We start from the raw sequence: 20,367 nt of genomic DNA on the forward strand, positions 1-20,367 counted from the left end.
GTTTAATACCGATCTCCTGTAAAGGAGGTGAAAAATCGTGGTTGGCTTCTAAACGTTAAACATCGATCTCCTATAAAGGAGGTGAAAACAAATAAATATTTGCATATTTGAGTCTCGAGGCTACGAACTCTCTCGTGACTTGACGTCCATTTGTAAGTGAAAGTCAAAATGCAGAAATCGATGGGTCTCTGTGAAAACTGTTAAAATATGGAAAAATAAAGGTTGGCAGGTAGGTGAAACTTACATAAATGAAGAGATAAATGAAAAAATGAACAGATTGATGCCCAATTTATATAATTCCAAGGCCCTCAATCGGCACTAGAAGCGACAAAGCAGCGCATCTATTTTGGGTGGGCAAATATCCACTTTTTGATATGGGACCAGCTCTGACGTCCCACGGCCCCAGCTTGCCTGACAAAACAGCCGTTGGACGTCAGAGTAATCTAGCTCGGACTAAAACGGGCTGAAACCTGAATAAAACGAATGTATGGAAACTATTCAAACTGTTGTAAAACTTTCATATGAAACTAATAAAATAAACATGTCTATAACTGTCTGAACAACAGGGCAGCACTAAGGCATGGTATGTCAGCAAACACTCACTGCAATAGTGAGAGATGTGAGACGCAAAACCTTAGCACCAGCCCTGTTTGGACAATATGTACCGAACCAACAGTATCAGCCTTTCTATATTCTGTCCGCAGGTTCCAAGCACTACACTTCACTTAAACTTAACCGATTGCCTGCTATAAACTACTTCCTTTCCAACCTTTCCGATGTTCACTGTCTGCTGTCTTCGGTACAAATGACGATTTGAACTGAAAAGCTACCCACTGTTTATATTTCTAACGCGGACCTCGAAGAGAGCACCCTAGCAACACTGTACAGGTAAAGCGTCTGATAGCAACAAAGGATACAGGGATGATTTTTAATGCCGTTTTCAATGATAAAGAGATCAAATGGAAAATTCAAAGAGGTTTCGAAAAATATATAACTGTAGAAATATCATAACCTTCTTAAACTGTAAATTCGTAAAAATAGATAGCGATAAACATGTAAAAGAGGGACGAAAGAAACCAGAGGGACATCCAAACTCACAAATCGAAAAAAAAACTGACAACGCCATGGCTAAAAATGAAAAATACAAACAGACAAAGAATTGTACACATGACACAACATAGAAAACTAAAGAATAAGCAACACGACCCCATCAAAAACTAGGGGTGATATATCAGTGGCTCCGGAAGGGTAATATGTACCACTGGGTGACTATCAGCGAAAAGCAGTTGAATCAGTCGATTGTTTGGCAATGAATTTATATTTGAAAGCTGGTCACCGTTTTTTCGGTGTAATTGATGATTAGGACATAGTTAAAGACGATGTCATTATTTATGTTAAATAATGCTGCGTTCACACGTAATTCGTATTCTAATTCGATTTGCAATGCGCGTCAAATTCGCTTTACTGTCCGAACGACGTTAACATGGTTAACGTCTTTACTGTTTTAGTTATCTACACTCGTAAGTTGTATGTCGATCCTATCACCGTTGTACTGCTTGTCTCCGAGGTTATCATCAGCTCAATAACCAGTGCGTCGATATTTTTTTTATGATTTTTAAGAAAAGAATCTAAAATTCCCCGTTGATAAATTCTTACATTTCTTTTTTTTAACTCGTTCTGACTCCCTGAGGCAAATTTAAATTTATTTATTGCTTTACGGTTAATTTTGTCACTATCTTTTCAATAATCACAGAGTTAAACATCGTCTGCTCTCAATATTTTTTGGTTTTAGTATTTATGAAGAAGTATAATCAGGAAAATGCTTTGGTCATACCACAATATACAGTGTACCTTTTACCAAGTCAGGAAAATGGCCATTGTTATATTATAGTTCGATTCTGTATGTGTTACATTTTTATGTTGTGTTTCTGTTGTGTCGTAGTTCTCCTCTTATATTTGATGTGTTTCCCTCAGTTTAGTTTGTTACCCGGAATTGGTTTTTTTTCTCAATCGATTTATGAATTTCGAATAGAGGTATACTACTGTTGCCTTTATTTAGTTATGCTTGTATTCAATTCAACTAAATGTGTCTGTTCAGGAAGGTTTTACCTAGATTCATACATAATTTAATAATTAGGGTCTGTTGGATCGTAATATGTATCTCACAAACCTTCATTTACATAATATGTAGATCTTTATTTTGAATATGTCTTTTTTTTCTTATTTTGGGAATGCTGTTCCTTACTTTCGGAGTATTCTTTACTCTCTATCTAAATGAAACAGTTCATGTATCTGCCCATTTATCGTGCGTACAAATGTTTTAGTCTGATATCTATGAAAGTTAGCTGTATCAGTAAACATGTCCAAATTAAGATTAGGATTTACTAGATTGAACTGTTACGATATTGGCTCCTAATTCTTGTTGTCTCTATTTGAGTATTTCGATTCGGATCTTGATTTCTGCATTCTTTCATTTTTAGATCATTTATCTCAATTCGTTACATTTTTTTCTCATTATTTTTTAATACCCAATTTTCTCTATTCTGTATCTTTTTGCCTTTTTTTCTTATCTCCATTGCTTTGCATTTTATTCTGCGCTTTTTTGTCTAGTATTATCTAAAATCTGTAATCTCCATGCAGCCTCTTATTTTAGTGATGCATTTGTTCATTATTATGTAGTCAAACCAGATTAAAATTTGTTTTTATAATTAGTATCTTTATTTAAACTTGTTGAATAATACAATATAATTAATGACAGGACAACATATTTATTATAATTTATTCGAATGTGACATGTAGTCCAAGTAGAAACGTCTGACGATATACATACAAGGATATTTTGATAGATACATGCAGGTAAAATATTTTAAATTTTATTTAATATAGTGCATTTGAAATAATTGTGACATCAATAATGACAAATTCTATTGAAAACACATGAACCAAAATATATTTATATCCGTTACTTACTAAGAATATGACAAAGTCTGTAAAAAATGCAGTTTTGTGTCATTTGAATACATTTACAATTCAATTAATTATCGTTCCTTTTTAGGAATAACAAAAGTTAAAACGTACATAACTTCTTCATTGTTGGAATGTCATCCCTAGTAGACAACAAAGGACACTAGACAAGACAAGTTTATGATAATTGTTAGGTTTATATAGTTTCCAAATTGCGAACGTTGCTCTTAGTGAAAACAACACATCCTCAATACATATTTATAGTAAGCTCATACTACAGATTGTTCGCGTCTCGAGATGCAGTCTCTTCTGCAGAGGCGGTGTTCTATAATAAGAATTTCGATTTATCTTATCTCCTTTTAACATGTTTAAGTATATCATCTACGGCCTTTTATTAACTGTTGCACATATTTCACAGTTCAAATATCTATGAGCAATGATGAGTGGGTTGGGGTTAATTTAAAGAATAGAGATAAATAAGGTGCATAGTTTTGAGGTTTTATTAATATAAAAAAGACGTCAAATATTCTAAGAATTCCTATATTAAGTGCTTGAATATTAAATCAAACATTTGATTCATTGTGTGCATTATAACTTCCTGCAGTCATACATGTGTGAATACTATTACTGATTACTGTTTTAGATGTATGCATGATATAGTTCATATTTACATGTAAAGTTAAACAGTGTAAGCTCATTTGTCCTGATTTGTAAATAAAATCATGTAAAACTGTTACATTTGTACATTAACATGAACATTATGTATAATCAATACAGTTTTGTGTTATTTGCTTATAACCGGAAAAGGGATTACACAAACATAACGAAGAAAAATTGTTGTAAATAATTTTTACTAACAAATAGCTTTAGAGCATTAATTATGATTAATGAAGGGAACAAACCACCTGTTATTTTTTAACATATGTCTGTACAGTTATTGATTTCAATTGTAAAGTGTGTAAGGTTAATATCATTTTATGGTTCGCATAGCGAAATAATTGCAAAAAAGTATATAATCCTTTGTATCACATTATATATATACATGACAGGTTGAATGGAAATTCTGTATGATAATAATGTAAGTTTTATAGCATGCACATATATCTTGCTTTATTTTTAGCAATCCGAGGTGGGCGTCGAATAAAGGCATGACATATTAATTTCTCCCGTCGTGTGTGGAACAAACCGACCCCAATTTTAACTTTTGAAAATGCAATGCCAAGGAATGCCTTAATTCCATTACTCGCTTGAATTTCGACTTCACAACTGCTCTGTTTACAAACATTTTTGTCTTTTGAAGTTCTTGTTCATTTTGGGTTTTTTTTTTTGGTCTTTTGAAGTTTCGATAGTAATTGCTAGGTTGTTATGTCTATTTTTTCTATTTTTGGTAGGTGCATTGCTCGAGTTTTCTTGTCACACCGTTCACAGTTTTGTATTATTTAAGTGCCAGTCTTTGTAAGAATCAGGCAATTTAGGTAAAACTTAAAACATGATTAGAAAAAACCCACCAAGCTTATCATGCTATTTAATACTAACCATCATCCTGAGTTAAAAAGTATTAGTCTTTCGTTTACCAGACACAAGTTGGTTCCTTTTTCCTTTTTCCTTTTTCGATATTCAAATTTTGAAAATATTACAAGTCCAAACTGAATTTTTTTTTTCCTTCAAAATTTTTTTTTCCTCAAAATTTTTTTTCCCCAAAATTTTTTTTCCTCAAATTTTTTTTTTCCTCAAAATTTTTTTTCCTCAATTTTTTTTTTCATCAATTTTTATTTCCTCAAAATTTTTTTTCCTCAAATTTTTTTTTTTCCTCAAAATATTTTTCCTCAAAAAGTTTTTCTTCAAATTTTTTTGTCATTTCCTTATTCGTTTTCTTTTTCCTTTTTCGATTATCATCCTTATTTGATTTCCATTTCCTTATTCGATTTTCATTTCCTTATTCGATTTTCTTTTCCTTATTCGGTTTCTTCTTCCTTTTTCAATATTCATTTCCTTTTTCGGTTCCTATTTCCTTATTCGGTTTCTATTTCCTTATTGGATTTTGATTTCCTTATTCGATTTCCATTTCCTTATTCAATTTTCATTTCCTTATTCGGTTTCTTTTTCCTTTTTCAATATTCATTTCCTTATTCGGTTTCTATTTCCTTATTCAGTTTCTATTTCCTTATTGGATTTTCATTTCCTTATTCGATTTCCATTTCCTTATTCAATTTTCATTTCCTTATTCGGTTTCTTTTTCCTTTTTCAATATTCATTTCCTTTTTCCGTTTCTATTTCCTTATTCGGGTTCTATTTCCTAATTGGATTTTCGTTTCCTTATTCGATTTCCATTTCCTTATTCGATTTTCATTTCTTATTCGGTTTCTTTTTCCTTTTTCAATATTCATTTCCTTTTTCGGTTTCTAGTTCCTTATTCGGTTTCTATTTCCTTATTGGATTTTCATTTCCTTATTCAATTTCCATTTCCTTATTCGGTTTCTTTTTCCTTATTCGGTTTCTTTTTCCTTATTCGGTTTCTTTTTCTTTTTTCAATTTTCATTTCCTTTTTCAGTTTCTATTTCCTTATTCGGTTTCTATAACCTTTTTCGATTTTCATTTCCTTATTCGGTTTCCATTTCCTTTTTCGATATTCAAATTTTGAAAAATATTACAAGTCCAAACTGAATTTTTTTTTCCTTCAAATTTTTTTTTCCTTCAAATTTTTTTTTCCTCAAAATTTTTTTTCCTCAAAATTTTTTTTTCCTCAAATTTTTTTTTCCTCAAAATTTTTTTTTCCTCAAAATTTTTTTGGCTCAAAATTTTTTTTCCTCATTTTTTTTTCCTCAAAAAGTTTTTCTTCTAATTTTTTTTTCATTTCCTTATTCGTTTTCTTTTTCCTTTTTCGATTATCATCCTTATTCGATTTCCATTTCCTTAGTCGATTTTCACTTCCTTATTTGATTTTCTTTTCCCTATTCGGTTTCTTCTTCCTTTTTCAATATTCATTTCCTTTTTCGGTTTCTATTTCTTTATTGGATTTTCATTTCCTTATTCGATTTCCATTTCCTTATTCAATTTTCATTTCCTTATTCGGTTTCTTTTTCCTTTTTCAATATTCATTTCCTTATTCGGTTTCTATTTCCTTATTCAGTTTCTATTTCCTTATAGGATTTTCATTTCCTTATTCAATTTCCATTTCCTTATTGGATTTTCATTCCTTATTCGGTTTCTTTTTCCTTTTTCAATATTCATTTCTTTTTTCGGTTTCTATTTCCTTATTCGGTTTCTATTTCCTAATTGGATTTTCGTTTCCTTATTTGATTTCCATTTCCTTATTCGATTTTCATTTCCTAATTCGGTTTCTTTTTCCTTTTTCAATATTCATTTCCTTTTTCGGTTCCTAATTCTTTATTCGGTTTCTATTTCCTTATTGGATTTTCATTTCCTTATTCGATTTCCATTTCCTTATTCAATTTTCATTTCCTTATTCGGTTTCTTTTTCCTTTTTCAATATTCATTTCCTTATTCGGTTTCTATTTCCTTATTCAGTTTCTATTTCCTTATTGGATTTTCATTTCCTTATTCGATTTCCATTTCCTTATTCGATTTTCATTTCCTTATTCGGTTTCTTTTTCCTTTTTCAATATTCATTTCCTTTTTCGGTTTCTAGTTCCTTATTCGGTTTCTATTTCCTTATTGGATTTTCATTTCCTTATTCAATTTCCATTTCCTTGTTCGGTTTCTTTTTCCTTATTCGGTTTCTTTTTCCTTATTCGGTTTCTTTTTCCTTATTCGGTTTCTTTTTCTTTTTTCAATTTTCATTTCCTTTTTCGGTTTCTATTTCCTTATTCGGTTTCTATAACCTTTTTCGATTTTCATTTCCTTATTCGGTTTCCATTTCCTTTTTCGATATTCAAATTTTGAAAAATATTACAAGTCCAAACTGAATTTTTTTTTCCTTCAAATTTTTTTTTCCTCAAAATTTTTTTTTCCTCATTTTTTTCCTCAAATTTTTTTTTCCTCAAAATTTTTTTGGCTCAAAATTTTTTTTCCTCATTTTTTTTTCCTCAAATTTTTTTTTCCTCATAATATTTTTCCTCAAAAAGTTTTTCTTCTAATTTTTTTTTCATTTCCTAATTCGTTTTCTTTTTCCTTTTTCGATTATCATCCTTATTCGATTTCCATTTCCTTAGTCGATTTTCACTTCCTTATTTGATTTTCTTTTCCCTATTCGTTTTCTTTTTCCTTTTTCGATTATCATCCTTATTCGATTTCCATTTCCTTATTCGATTTTCATTTCCTTATTCGGATTCTTTTTCCTTTTTCAATATTCATTTCCTTTTTCAATATTCATTTCCTTTTTCGGTTTCTATTTCCTTATTCGGTTTCTATTTCCTAATTGGATTTTCGTTTCCTTATTTGATTTCCATTTCCTTATTCGATTTTCATTTCCTAATTCGGTTTCTTTTTCCTTTTTCAATATTCATTTCCTTTTTCGGTTTCTTGTTCCTTATTCAGTTTCTATTTCCTTATTGGATTTTCATTTCCTTATTCAATTTCAATTTCCTTATTCGGTTTCTTTTTCCTTATTCGGTTTCTTTTTCCTTATTCGGTTTCTTTTTCCTTATGCGGTTTCTTTTTCCTTTTTCAATATTCATTTCCTTTTTCGGTTTCTAGTTCCTTATTCGGTTTCTTTTTCCTTATTCGGTTTCTTTTTCCTTTTTCAATATTCATTTCCTTTTTCGGTTTCTGTTTCCTTATTCGGTTTCTATTTCCTTATTCCGTTTCTATTTCCTTATTTGGTTTCTATTTCATTATTGGATTTTCGTTTCCTTATTCAATTTTCATTTCCTTATACGATTTTCATTTCCTTATTCGGTTTCTTTTTCCTTTTCCAATATTCATTTCCTTTTTTCGGTTTCTATTTCCTTTTTCGATTTTCATTTCCTTATTCAGTTTCCATTTCCTTTTTCGATATTCAAATTTTGAAAAATTTTACAAGTCCAAACTGATTTTTTTTTTCTCCTTCAAAATTTTTTTTCCTCAAAATTTTTTTTCCTCAAATTTTTGTTTTCCTCAAATTTTTTTTTCCTCAAAATTTTTTTTCCTCAATTTTTTTTTCCTCAAAATTTTTTTTCCTCAAAATATTTTTTTCCTCAAAATATTTTTCCTCAAAAAGTTTTTTTCGTTTCCTTATTCGTTTTCTTTTTCCTTTTTCGATTATTCATAGTATAACTAATCGCCGTATTTGTATATCAAAAATAAGACAACGCGTGACCGAACGACGCATGGATTAAACGAGCTGATATTGATGTCTCGGGATGATACGAAATATGATACAGATTTTGCCATGTATTATACGCTTTATCATATGTTTCAACAGAAGAGTATTATATGAACTGTTTTCTGTTCCATAGCACTGGGTTACCTTCAGTTCTACTTCTGTCTTGTTTCAAAGGCCTTAAAAGAACTGCTCAATTACTAATCCGAAGCACCTTGGTTACCTTACAATTTGCGTGCTGTTGTTTTAAAAATACTTCGTTTATTTTTGTATTTTTTATAGTTGCATTTAGTGTGCCAAAAATATGAAAACTTGACGTTCGTGACGTCACATACAATATGAAAACGACGTTCGTGACGTCACATACCAAACAATGACGTCATTAAACAAAATTTTGAGGAAAATTTTTCATAAGCAAAAAAAAAAATCCAAAACTGACTATGTAAAAAAAAAAAAAAAAAAAAGTATGGGTGTGATAAAGTGTAGGGTGTGATAAAGGGTAAGGGTTTGATAAAGGGTATGCGATAAAGGGTGCGCACCAAAGTTGCGCGATACGGATTAAACAGCAGGCTATTTATCAAACATGCAAAACTACTGTATTTACTACTAAACATATGATAAAAGGATATATTGACCTGAAAGAAGTATATTGACTGAGAACGTAGTCCGAGGTCGATATACTTCTTTGGGTCGATATATCCTGTATTGACCTCATACAAAGGCTATATTTGTTATATTATTAATTTCCGACCATATTTGTATCAAAATCGTCATTTGATTTTGTTGGAATTTTATAGATATCATATTGTCTCCTTAACAATACAAAATATAAGTTGTTATTTCAATTGCTTTTTTTTTGTTTGTTTGTCATCTTAAGTATTTGAAGATTTTTTCCGTCAAATAATCGATCACAGATATCATCTGTTTCAAAACGTTAAGATCTTTTAACAATATCCTGAAATTCAATACATGACGTCACAAAGTTTATCGGTTTTTATATTTTCTAAAAATAACCGTGCAATATGCTTTTTGCCGTACAATATGCTTTTTGCTATCCGCCGTTTTCTCTCTACCTTCGAAAATATAGTTTAACATGTGACTATCCCTAAACGAATCAAATTTGTTAAAATATACAAATTAATAATATTATTCCGTATCATGTCTTTGTGACGTCAAATACGTTGACCCGGCCTTAATAACTTTGACCCTGACATATCAGCGACGTCATAATGTTTGAACCGACGTTAATAACTTAGACCCGAACTTATCAAGTCATCTTTTGTGTGCTGGTGAAACAAAGAAAACACTTCCGAAACACGCAAATATAGCCCGATAAATCGATTATCAGATTATCTGCATATTGATATTGTAAAATATCAGCTGCTTGACATTATATGAAGGCTAGTTGATCTCGTTCGCTACGCTCACTCGACAAAAAGCTTCATATTATGTCTCGCAGCTGATATTTTACGATATCAACATGCAGATAACCTGATAATCGGTACTTATTGTATGACGTCAGAGAGTGAAATAAGGCCACGTTTATTTCACATGAGAAATTATCGGTTTTTATTTAACTGGGAAATCAATGTAATTCATTGCAACCAATGTAATAACATTCCTTATTCGGTTTCTTTTTCCTTATTCGATTTTCATTTCCTTATTCGGTAACTTTTTACTTATTCGGTTTCTATTTTCTTATTTGGTGTCTATTTCCTTATTCAATTTTCATTTCCTTATTCGGTTTCTGTTTCCTAATTCAATTTTCATTTTCTTATTCGGTAACTTTTTCCTTATTCGATTTTCATTCCTTGTTCGGTTTCTATTTCCTTATTGGGTTTTTATTTCATTGTTATAATATTAGATTTCCATTTCCTTATTGGGTTTCTATTTCTTTATTCAGTTTCTATTTCCTTATTCAATTTTCATTTCCTTATTACTCTTTATCGTTAAAAAAAGGGTTCACCAATTCAGACAAAAATGAGATCTTTCTAGTATACAATGAAAAACGAACTGGAAAGTCTATATGAGACATCAAAATGATGTAACAGTGGCGGATCCAGAAGGGGGTTTCGGGGGCTGGAACCTCCCTTTTTCGGCCGATCAATGCATTTGAATAGGGACATATAGTTGGAACCCGCTCCCTTTTTAAAATGGCTGGATCTGCCCCTGTATAAGATGTGCATTTATAAGCTGTTTCGTAAGAACAAATGTCCCTACGTAACAATACATGATAGATTATGAAATGCCAGCGTATTCCCGATTTTGATATTACATGCCCCGTTTTTTACTCCTTTTACAGAAGCGACAAATGACAACATCAGTAGCCAGGTCAATAATTTTCTATATATAGATCGGAATTCCTTCTAGTTATTTAAAAGACTCTGATTAATATCGGTTAGGGAAATTTTTTCCGGAACTTTGTATAAATAAAAAAAGAATAGGATATAGATAGCAATTATCGTGACTAAGTGATGAAAACATCGGGTTATTCAATGAAATATGACTTATAGTGGAGGGGGCATTAAGTTTTTCCAGCTTTGTCTGTGTGTATGTCCGTACGTCAAGAAATTAGTTTTTGTTCTTTTATCTTGAGTTTGCCTCAACAAAATGTTAAGAAACTTATACACAATCCGTATTACAACAAAATACAGATCACATTTGAATTTTGGTGGCGTCATTTATACCATTCTAGGGTTATGCGCCTTAACAAATTAAAAAAAAAATACTGATTTTTGTGTTTCCGTTTTCTTTCATAAGTTTGCCCGACATCAAAATCAAGACATATACACAATACATTTGCAGTAAAGAAACAGCGTCTTTATTGCTGTTCTCTTGACAAATACATTGAGATCTTTTACACAGAGAAATCATGCTCGTTTCAATGAAAGTTGAAAGACAGTCCCTAGCACCGGTTTGAGCAGAATTGTTTGCTAAAGTCAATATCGTCACAGTTGTATGTGGCATAGAAGACACACATATGCGAGGCAATATGAACAATTTAATATGAACAGCTGGCAAAGGCTACTTGGCAAAATCTGTCATGGATTGCCCGACTATTTCACTTATACATTAGTATAAAACGAGACACATTTAAAGTGAAATACAGGGTAAGTTACTAGAGGTTGTATGTATATATATAATCCCTCAAAAATGAAGTTTTAGGTGGTATGTACATATGATTAACTAAGAGTGTTCCGTCCTGCCTGTCGGTTTGTCCATAGATCTGGGAAGTACTAGAACACTCCATTATGTAGGTGGTCTTTTTACCGGGCACAGAAAAAAATCCATCATACTTGTCATTTTTACCGCGCTGAAGTACGTCCATTATTCATTATTCATTATTCAAAATTCAATAATGAATAATGAACTAGTTCACTATTCACTATTCAATGTTAAGTAATGAATGATGAAATAGTTTAGGTTTCATTATTCAAGTTGGAGCGGTGAATAGTGAAATAAAAATAACTGACACTGTAGCTAAATTCCGTATTTTTAAATTCGTCATTTTAGTGTTATCAAACGATCATTCAAATTATTTTAAAAAAACACTCTGTAAATCTTTAATTTCATTTATTTATTTAGTTTCGGAGGATATAAACTTATGGCTTTTTCTTAACTATTTTTAAAAGAAATTCCATGTATGAACAACCTGAATACCAAAACATATATATATATATATATATCAAAATTAAAATACTCTACGTTGTCTTTTTTTATTTTCTCTGGACCTTTGCTATTCTTCATCCTCTGATTAAAGATATAACAAGTTGATTGTGCAGCAATGACCATTAGAGGGGTCACGGAGGACCTAAATGACAAAACACGCGTGAAAATTAAGGAATAGCCAATTTTGAATAATGAAATGGATATTTTGAATAATTGAATGGACTGCTGTTACCCTTCAGCCCCGAATAATAGATAAACCTTATAACTCATTCGTAAGCTTATTAAGAGAGGAGCAAAAGGTATATAGTCAATATGTTCCGCAACGCATATAAGAGGAGTACCGACGGACTTAATATCGAAATACGCGTGAACATTGAGAAATAGCTTATTTTGTATAATGGAACGGACTGCTGCAACCCGTCAGCTCCTAATTACGATAAAAATTATACACCAATAAAAAGCTTATTGATAGAGAAATACACTGATAATAAACAATATGTGCGGCAATGACCATTAGAGGGGTTACGGAGGACCTAAATGCCAAAACACGCGTGAAAATTAGGAAATAGCCAATTTTGAATAATGAAATGGATATTTTGAATAATTGAATGGACTGCTGTGACACTTCAGCCCGTATTTACAGATAAACTTTATACCTCATTCGAAAGCGTATTAAGAGAGGAACAAAAGGCATATAATCAATATATTTCGCAACGTTCATAACAAACGACATTGTGTGTACTCGATTATGCTTTCAAACAACCGTTGCAAGAAGTAACCGTTGCAACGAACGGTTTGTGATTAAGATTTATTTCCCTTGAAATTGCACAGACATAAACAAGCTAAAAATAAAATATTTTCATATTTTTTTCAAATAATCGCCTGTTATACAGATACAACAGTTTAAATTGAATAAGTTGGCAATTTTTTGAAGTAGGCTTTCAAAACCATGATAGAATAAGAGCTATTTTAACATATAAAATCGGCCTTATTGAAAATGTATATTATGATAAACATAAATACAAAACCTTTTTTAATATAAATGTGTAACAAGGACTGTGAAGGTCTTTTAAATTCACAATTCGAATACAACAATTGGATATTTTAATAGCCAGTCAAGGTCGTTAAAAACTTCTAGTTGTTGTATTACAACTGTGAAACAAGGACTGTGAAGGTCTATTAAATTAACCAATTGTGAGTTTCCACTTAAACATAGTACAACATATGCGTACTGCATACGCGAAAGCTGAAACTATGCATTTTATTAGAAACATATACATATTTAAGATAGATTAAGTCCGATGCCTCGTGTTAAGAGAAAGTCATGCTCTTTGTACGTTAAGAACCCTTACAACAACTCTTTGAGGGGTTCGTAGGTTACCTGATGCAAGGCAAAATTCATGTCCCTATCCAATATACCCTCATCTTCCTGTGGCAGTCAAAATTTCCCTGATCATCATCCCGGATGGCCTCAATTATTACGAGACCTACCTTTTGTATCTATTGTTAAATTGTTCTCGTCCTGAATATTCATGAAATATTTGCCACTGAACGTTGAGAAACCAACAATCAATCAATCAATCAATATATTTTCAGCATTTTCAAAATAAATCGTAATACACACGTATGCGATATTTAACCAATAAAGGTGGAAGGAAAGCTTCAATTAAAAGATCGTTTATAAGATATTTAAAGAATACAATGTCAGTACAATTTAATTAATAATTATTCTAGTCTTTTTTATTCTATGATGATTAATTATTTAGTCTAGGATGCATGATTTCTTTTATTATTTGTTTTTGGCTTTGAACTAGCTGTTAATAACTGGAAAAACTCTCAGATATGTACCAGGCCACGTACACTCTGTGTTTTAGCAAGATGTATTTCTATTTGTATCTCATGATCTGAGTTAAGTCAGGCTTAAGTCTTTTTCAACTGATTTTTATAGTTCGCTCTTATGTTGTACTGTTGCACCACTGTCAAAGTTACATGTTTAACGCCGCCACATTATGTATGTATATGTGCCTATCCCAAGTCAGGAAACTGTAAATTAATTCAGTGGTTCTCGTTTGTTGCTGTGTTACATATTTGTTTTTCGTTCATATTTTGTACATAAATTAGGCCGTCAGTTTTCTTGTTTGAAATTTGTTAGCACTTGACATTTCGGAGACTTTTAAAGCGGACTATGCGGGATGGGCTTTGTTCAATGTTGAAGGCCGTACGGTGGTCTATTATAGTTGTTTATTTCTGTGTCATTTGGTCTCATGTTGAGAACACATGCACTTGCCTCAGACAAGTGCCTGTGGTGGAGAGTTGTCTCATTGGCAATTATGTCATATCTTCCTTTTTATATTGGTGTTTTTCATCGACGACAGAATAGGCAAATAAGTCTTATTTATCAATAAATTGTCAGTTACTTTTATTTGGAATGCATTTCAAGAAAAAAGTCTCAAGTTGTTGATAAAATAAAAACATGAGAAGAGTGTCCCTTTCTCACTGAGTCAATGCAAAATCTCAGGTTTCCAATCATCAAAACAAAATCTTTTGATGAAACGACCGAAATTTATTGTTTAATATTTAATGTCTAATTTCAAATTCATGCAAGAAATAATTATACAATGAAATTAACACAAATTTGACACGTTAACGAATATAGATAAGAAACAAAAGAATAATACCAATACCAATCACAAACGCAAATCTATATTTAGAATATTAAAGTCATGTCAACTCAGTTCGTTTAAGGTCTGTTTGATTCATTCTCTTATGTACCACTAAATAATTTCATAGGGAATCATAAACAAAGTGTTCTAGAAATCGTTATCAAATAAAACGTGAAGCTAGTTTTTTTGCTGATATGCATTTCAATTCTTTTGATGTTATCATGATGAATGAAATGACCTAATTCATTAAATGATTTCTCCAAAACAGCACCAACCGTACCAGATACGTAGCAAATCGGGAAACCTCTAGTAGAAGAGTACCGACGGACTTAAATATCAAAATACGCATGAACTTTGAGAAATGGCTTATTTTGAATAATTGAACGGACTGCCTTAACCCATCTGCTCATATTATACACCAAATTAAAGCCTATTAGCAGCCGATCAAAATAGCAGCCACTTCAGTTTTTCAAAATTTGAATATCGAAAAAGGAAATCGAAACCGAATAAGGAAATGAAAATCGAAAAAGGAAAAAGAAAACGAATAAGGAAACGAAAAAAAGTCTTCTGAAAAAAATTTTGAGAAAAAAAAAATTTTGAAAGAAAAAAATATTCAGTTTGGAATTGTAATATTTTTTTAAAATTTGAATATCGAAAAAGGAAATGGAAACTGAATAAAGAAATAGAAACCGAATAAGGAAATGAAAATCTAAAATGGAAAAAGAAAACGAATAAGGAAACGAAAAAAATTTTTGAAGAAAAGCTTTTCGAGGAAAAAAATTTTGAGGAAAAAAAAATTTGAGGAAAAAAAAATTTGAGGAAAAAAAATTTTGAGGAAAAAAAAATTTTGAGGAAAAAAAAATTTGAGGAAAAAAAATTTTGAAGGAAAAAAAAAATTCAGTTTGGACTTATATTTTATATACTAATATTTTTCAAAATTTGAATATCGAAAAAGGAAAAGGAAATGAAAATCGAAAAAGGAAATAGAAACCGAATAAGGAAATAGAAACCGAAATGGTAATGAATATTGAAAAAGGAAAAAGAAACCGAATAAGGAAAAAGGAACCGAATAAGGAAAAAGAAACCGAATAAGGAAATGGAAATTGAATAAGGAAATGAAAATCCAATAAGGAAATGGAAATCGAATAAGGAAACGAAAATCCAATTAGGAAATAGAAACCGAATAAGGAAATAGAAACCGAAAAAGGAAATGAATATTGAAAAAGGAAAAAGAAACCAAATAAGGAAATGAAAATCGAATAAGGAAATGGAAATCGAGTAAGGAAATGAAAATCCAATAAGGAAATAGAAACTGAATAAGGAAATAGAAACCGAATAGAAAATGAATATTGAAAAAGGAAAAAGAAACCGAATAAGGAAATGAAAATTGAATAAGGAAATGAAAATCGAATAAGGAAAAGAAAATCCAATAAGGAAATAGAAACCGAATAAGGAAATAGAAACCGAAAAAGGAAATGAATATTGAAAAAGGAAGAAGAAACCGAATAAGGAAAAGAAAATCGAATAAGGAAATGAAAATCGAATAAGGAAATGGAAATCGAATAAGGATGATAATCGAAAAAGGAAAAAGAAAACGAATAAGGAAATGACAAAAAAATTAGAAGAAAAACTTTTTGAGGAAAAATATTTTTTTAATAAAAAAAAAAATTTGAGGAAAAAAAATTTTGAGGAAAAAAAAATTGAGGAAAAAAAATTTTGAGGAAAAAAAAATTTTGAGGAAAAAAAAAAATTTGTGGAAAAAAAATTTGAGGAAAAAAAAATTTTGAGGAAAAAAAAATTTGCAGCAAAAAAAAATTCAGTTTGGACTTGTAATATTTTTCAAAATTTGAATATCGAAAAAGGAAATGGAAACCGAATAAGGAAATGAAAATCGAAAAAGGAAATAGAAACCGAATAAGGAAATAGAAACCGAAAAAGGAAATGAATATTGAAAAAGGAAAAAGAAACCAAATAAGGAAAAAGAAACCGAATAAGGAAAAAGAAACCGAATAAGGAAATGGAAATTGAATAAGGAAATGAAAATCCAATAAGAAAATAGAAACCGAATAAGGAACTAGAAACCGAAAAAGGAAATGAATATTGAAAAAGGAAAAAGAAACCGAATTAGGAAATGAAAATCGAATAAGGAAATGAATATTGAAAAAGGAAAAAGAAACCGAATAAGGAAATGAAAATCGAATAAGGAAATGGAAATCGAATAAGGAAATGAAAATCCAATAAGGAAATAGAAACTGAATAAGGAAATAGAAACCGAATAAGGAAATGAATATTGGAAAAGGAAAAAGAAACCGAATAAGGAAATGAAAATCGAATAAGGAAATGGAAATCGAATAAGGATGATAATCGAAAAAGGAAAAAAAAAAACGGATAAGGAAACGAAAAAAAAATTTGAAGAAAAACTTTTCGAGGAAAAACATTTTGAGGGAAAAAAAAAATTTGAGAAAAAAAAATTGAGGAAAAAAAATTTGAGGACAAAATTTTTTTGAGGAAACAAAATTTTGAGGGAAAAAAAAATTTGAGGAAAAAGAATTTTGAGGGAAAAAACATTTTTTAGGAAAAAAAATTTTGAAGGAAAAAAAATTTTGAAGGAAAAAAAAATTCAGTTTGGACTTGTAATATTTTTCAAAATTTGAATATCGAAAAAGGAAAAAGGAAAAAGGAACCAACTTGTGTCTGGTCTTTCGTTTGTGTGTGTCTGGTAATATCAAATAACTTGGTTAGAAAATTGGTTAGAATGATAGCAAATTACAAAGTTATCTCCCCTTATTCGTTAATTTCTAGTGCATTTCAACCAAATTGTATCTTCTATTACCAGAACAGAAAATGGAAATGAATGTTATTTTTGTGCATAACTACATTTTATGAACTGAAATCAATGTCAAATGGGGTGGGTTTTTTTGGTCATGTTTTCACCACTGCCTGATTCTTAGACAGACTGGCACTTAAATACAAAATTTAAACTGCTCTGGTCAAATTTCAACTTTGTTTGTGTCTTTTTCAATTGATTTGTCTTATCTGCATCTTGAGAATTGGATGACATTAGTACTTCTTCATTTTCAATATTAATTTACAGATTTATATTTGTTTTAGTCGTAAATAATAAACACATTTTTATGTAGATTAGTAAGCCGATTGAATTTTTGCAATTGTGGTGCTGTTGGGTTGCTGTCATAATATTGCAACCCTAATATTCCCTTTGATAACTATTCTCTGGGTTTGTTTGCATCTTGAGAATACAACAGTTAAATATGTGTCCAGTTCCAGTGTGCTGTGACTTGGTTTCCTTGATAAATATCTTTATTTTGGTAATTGGACGTCATTTCTTGAAAGTCTATTAACATCATCTTTGTCTAATCCATTTATTTGATTATGACTTTATATTTTGTATTGGCTTTCGTTGTTATTGTCCCGATTACTTTTTCTTATCATGTAACTTTATTTTGTAGTTTAACTAAAGTAAACGGTACTTTGCTTTTTATCCATGTATATGACGGATGCCACTAGTTGTACAGTTGTGTCTTAATTTAGGTGTTCTGCCCGATGAATTGATGAAAGTATCACAATAATTTCTGAATTTACAGCATTCCATTGAAATAGTTGCTTTGTGCATTCTTTTCTTTACTAGTTGATAATTATGTCTACCGCCACACAATCTCATGACAATATATATCTTTTACTCGTATGTTATATAACGAAATCCGAGTTCTTTACCTGAATTAGATTGCTTCCGCTTTTCACAAGTCTTTTACTATGTTTTACATTTTTTACTGTGTGGACATATGCTTAGACCATTAATTTTAATTCGTATCACCACCGGGTATTGACTATAGGCTGTTATATAACACGGATTTGTTTTCTTCTCTCAATCAATTTATGACCTTTGAACAGCTGTATACTACTGTTGCCTTTATATATCCTTACCTCTGTTTACCATGTTAATGTATGTTTCATTCTGTTGTATCCCTAAGTTAACAGTTTATGCAAACGTTTCTTTTGTTATGTCAGATTAAACATCTTGGCTTATTCCGTTCCTAATATGCGATGAATTCTGTCTAGTCTATTTCATATCAATTGTGTACCTGGCCCTTTTTTTGAACCTATATGTTTCCAAATATATATTGTATATAATATTGACCTTCATTCTATTGCACTCTAAAAGTTTTTACATGGGCCATTTTAGTTGCGCAATTGATATAAATTCATTACGTCTTGTCATTTTTCTTCCAATTCATGCTACTAATTTTTAATTTAATACTCTGTCGTGTAAGCCCAGTGGTTGCATTCGATCGGTTTCCAGATGGTATTTGTTATGCCATTCTTATAAATTATTTAAAAACAAATCTGTCAATAAAAATTCTTGGAGGAAATCTATCTAAAGATACATATCTTGGCGAAAATATTATGTCCAACATGATCTTTCGATGTAAAACTATATCATTTTTGGCTTCACATTTTTACTTTGACTAGTGGAATTATGGTTAAGAAAGTATTTATTGAAAAGTTTAACCCGTCTAACGTATGTATGATGTAAAACATTGAGTTGGAGCAAAAGCTTGTTGTTTTGTATTGTTGAAGCTTACTGTACTATCTTGTTAAAATAGTATTAATACCAGCACAAGTAAAACTATATGTCACTTATAATGGAGAACATATGTCTGTATTTTTTCTATTGATTATTTTGGTAGTTGTATTTGTGTTCTGTAAATGTCAACAAGTATCATTTCTGTATAGGAATACATAGACAATAACTGTTTAGTGTCTTTAAATATCAGCTGTATTTGTACGAGGCTAGGAAACAAGGTGTATGTGAGCTTTTAGCGAGCTACTACACCTGTTTCGAGCCGAGTACAAATACAGCTGATATTTAAAGACACTAAACAGTTATTGTCGTTATCTTGCAATTAATTCTGTATATTGTTTGTGTTTTGAAAGACACAAAAACAAACATATTTAGCATTTATTTTCGATTTGTAATCCCTTGAGGCCCGCGTAGTAATATCAAAATAACACATTACGCTGAAGACGGGGTCGCAAAAAAAAAATTTCGAATGGTCAACAATAATACATCGCTCAAGGTGAATAATTATCTATTTAAACATAACAATTTCAACAGTAAAAACAAAAAAACAAAACCGTGATTGTCAAATTTGAAACAGAAGTGTACGAGTTGTCCTCCGCTTCAGACTTGACATTCACTAAACATGCATGCTGAAATCGACATGGTTGATTTTGTAACACAATCAGTTTTGAAATCGACAATTGTCATCGTCATTGGAATGCAACTGGAATACACATTCTGAGGTCACACAGGTTCAAACAATACTCAGTGGGCGGAGCTTTAAAGCGATATCTGTATAGTATACAGATACAGCATGACACCCAATTGCAGGATAAAATGAAATAAAGTGATTTTATTTGTTTTTGTGGATAACATCATTGCTGTTTATTTGTCATGCCTTTTTTTGTATGATCGGTATTATACAGTATAATTCCCAATATAAATAAAATACACAAAAAGTTTTGTTATTTCAAAACAAAAAATACAAGATTATTGTCTAATAGTTATTTTACCTGATACTATAGATAAAATATTAGTAAGGAATCAATCCTATTGAATCATCATGTTTCAACTGTTTGCAGTGTGAGTACTGACATGATTTAACAAACTTTACTAAAATTGTCCGTTTATAAATTTTGAAATTATTAAGAAACTAAGGCTTCAACTCCCTCAGGCAAAGTTGGCTTAAGATGAATTTGGCTATTTATTGTAGGTATTTTTGACAAATAGGT

General features: G+C 30.6%; 1 protein-coding gene across 9 annotated transcripts in view; it reads left to right on the plus strand.

The window, feature by feature from the left end:
* Nucleotides 1-20,367, plus strand: part of LOC139527672 (uncharacterized) — a 56,767-nt gene that overhangs the window by 16,717 nt on the left and 19,683 nt on the right. The window contains exon 1 of one of the 9 annotated variants that reach the window (XM_071323254.1): nt 165-229. The exons of 5 other annotated variants lie outside the window; for them this stretch is intronic. The gene's annotated coding sequence lies outside the window, so the exon portion shown is untranslated. Of the gene's footprint in view, nt 1-164; nt 230-2,749; nt 2,857-4,007; nt 4,043-20,367 lie in introns of those variants that run through there. 3 more of the 9 variants (XM_071323251.1, XM_071323256.1, XM_071323252.1) reach the window with 3 other exon arrangements.

Source organism: Mytilus edulis, chromosome 6 (genome assembly GCF_963676685.1).
Source record: "Mytilus edulis chromosome 6, xbMytEdul2.2, whole genome shotgun sequence".
Taxonomy (NCBI): Eukaryota; Metazoa; Mollusca; class Bivalvia; order Mytilida; family Mytilidae; genus Mytilus; species Mytilus edulis.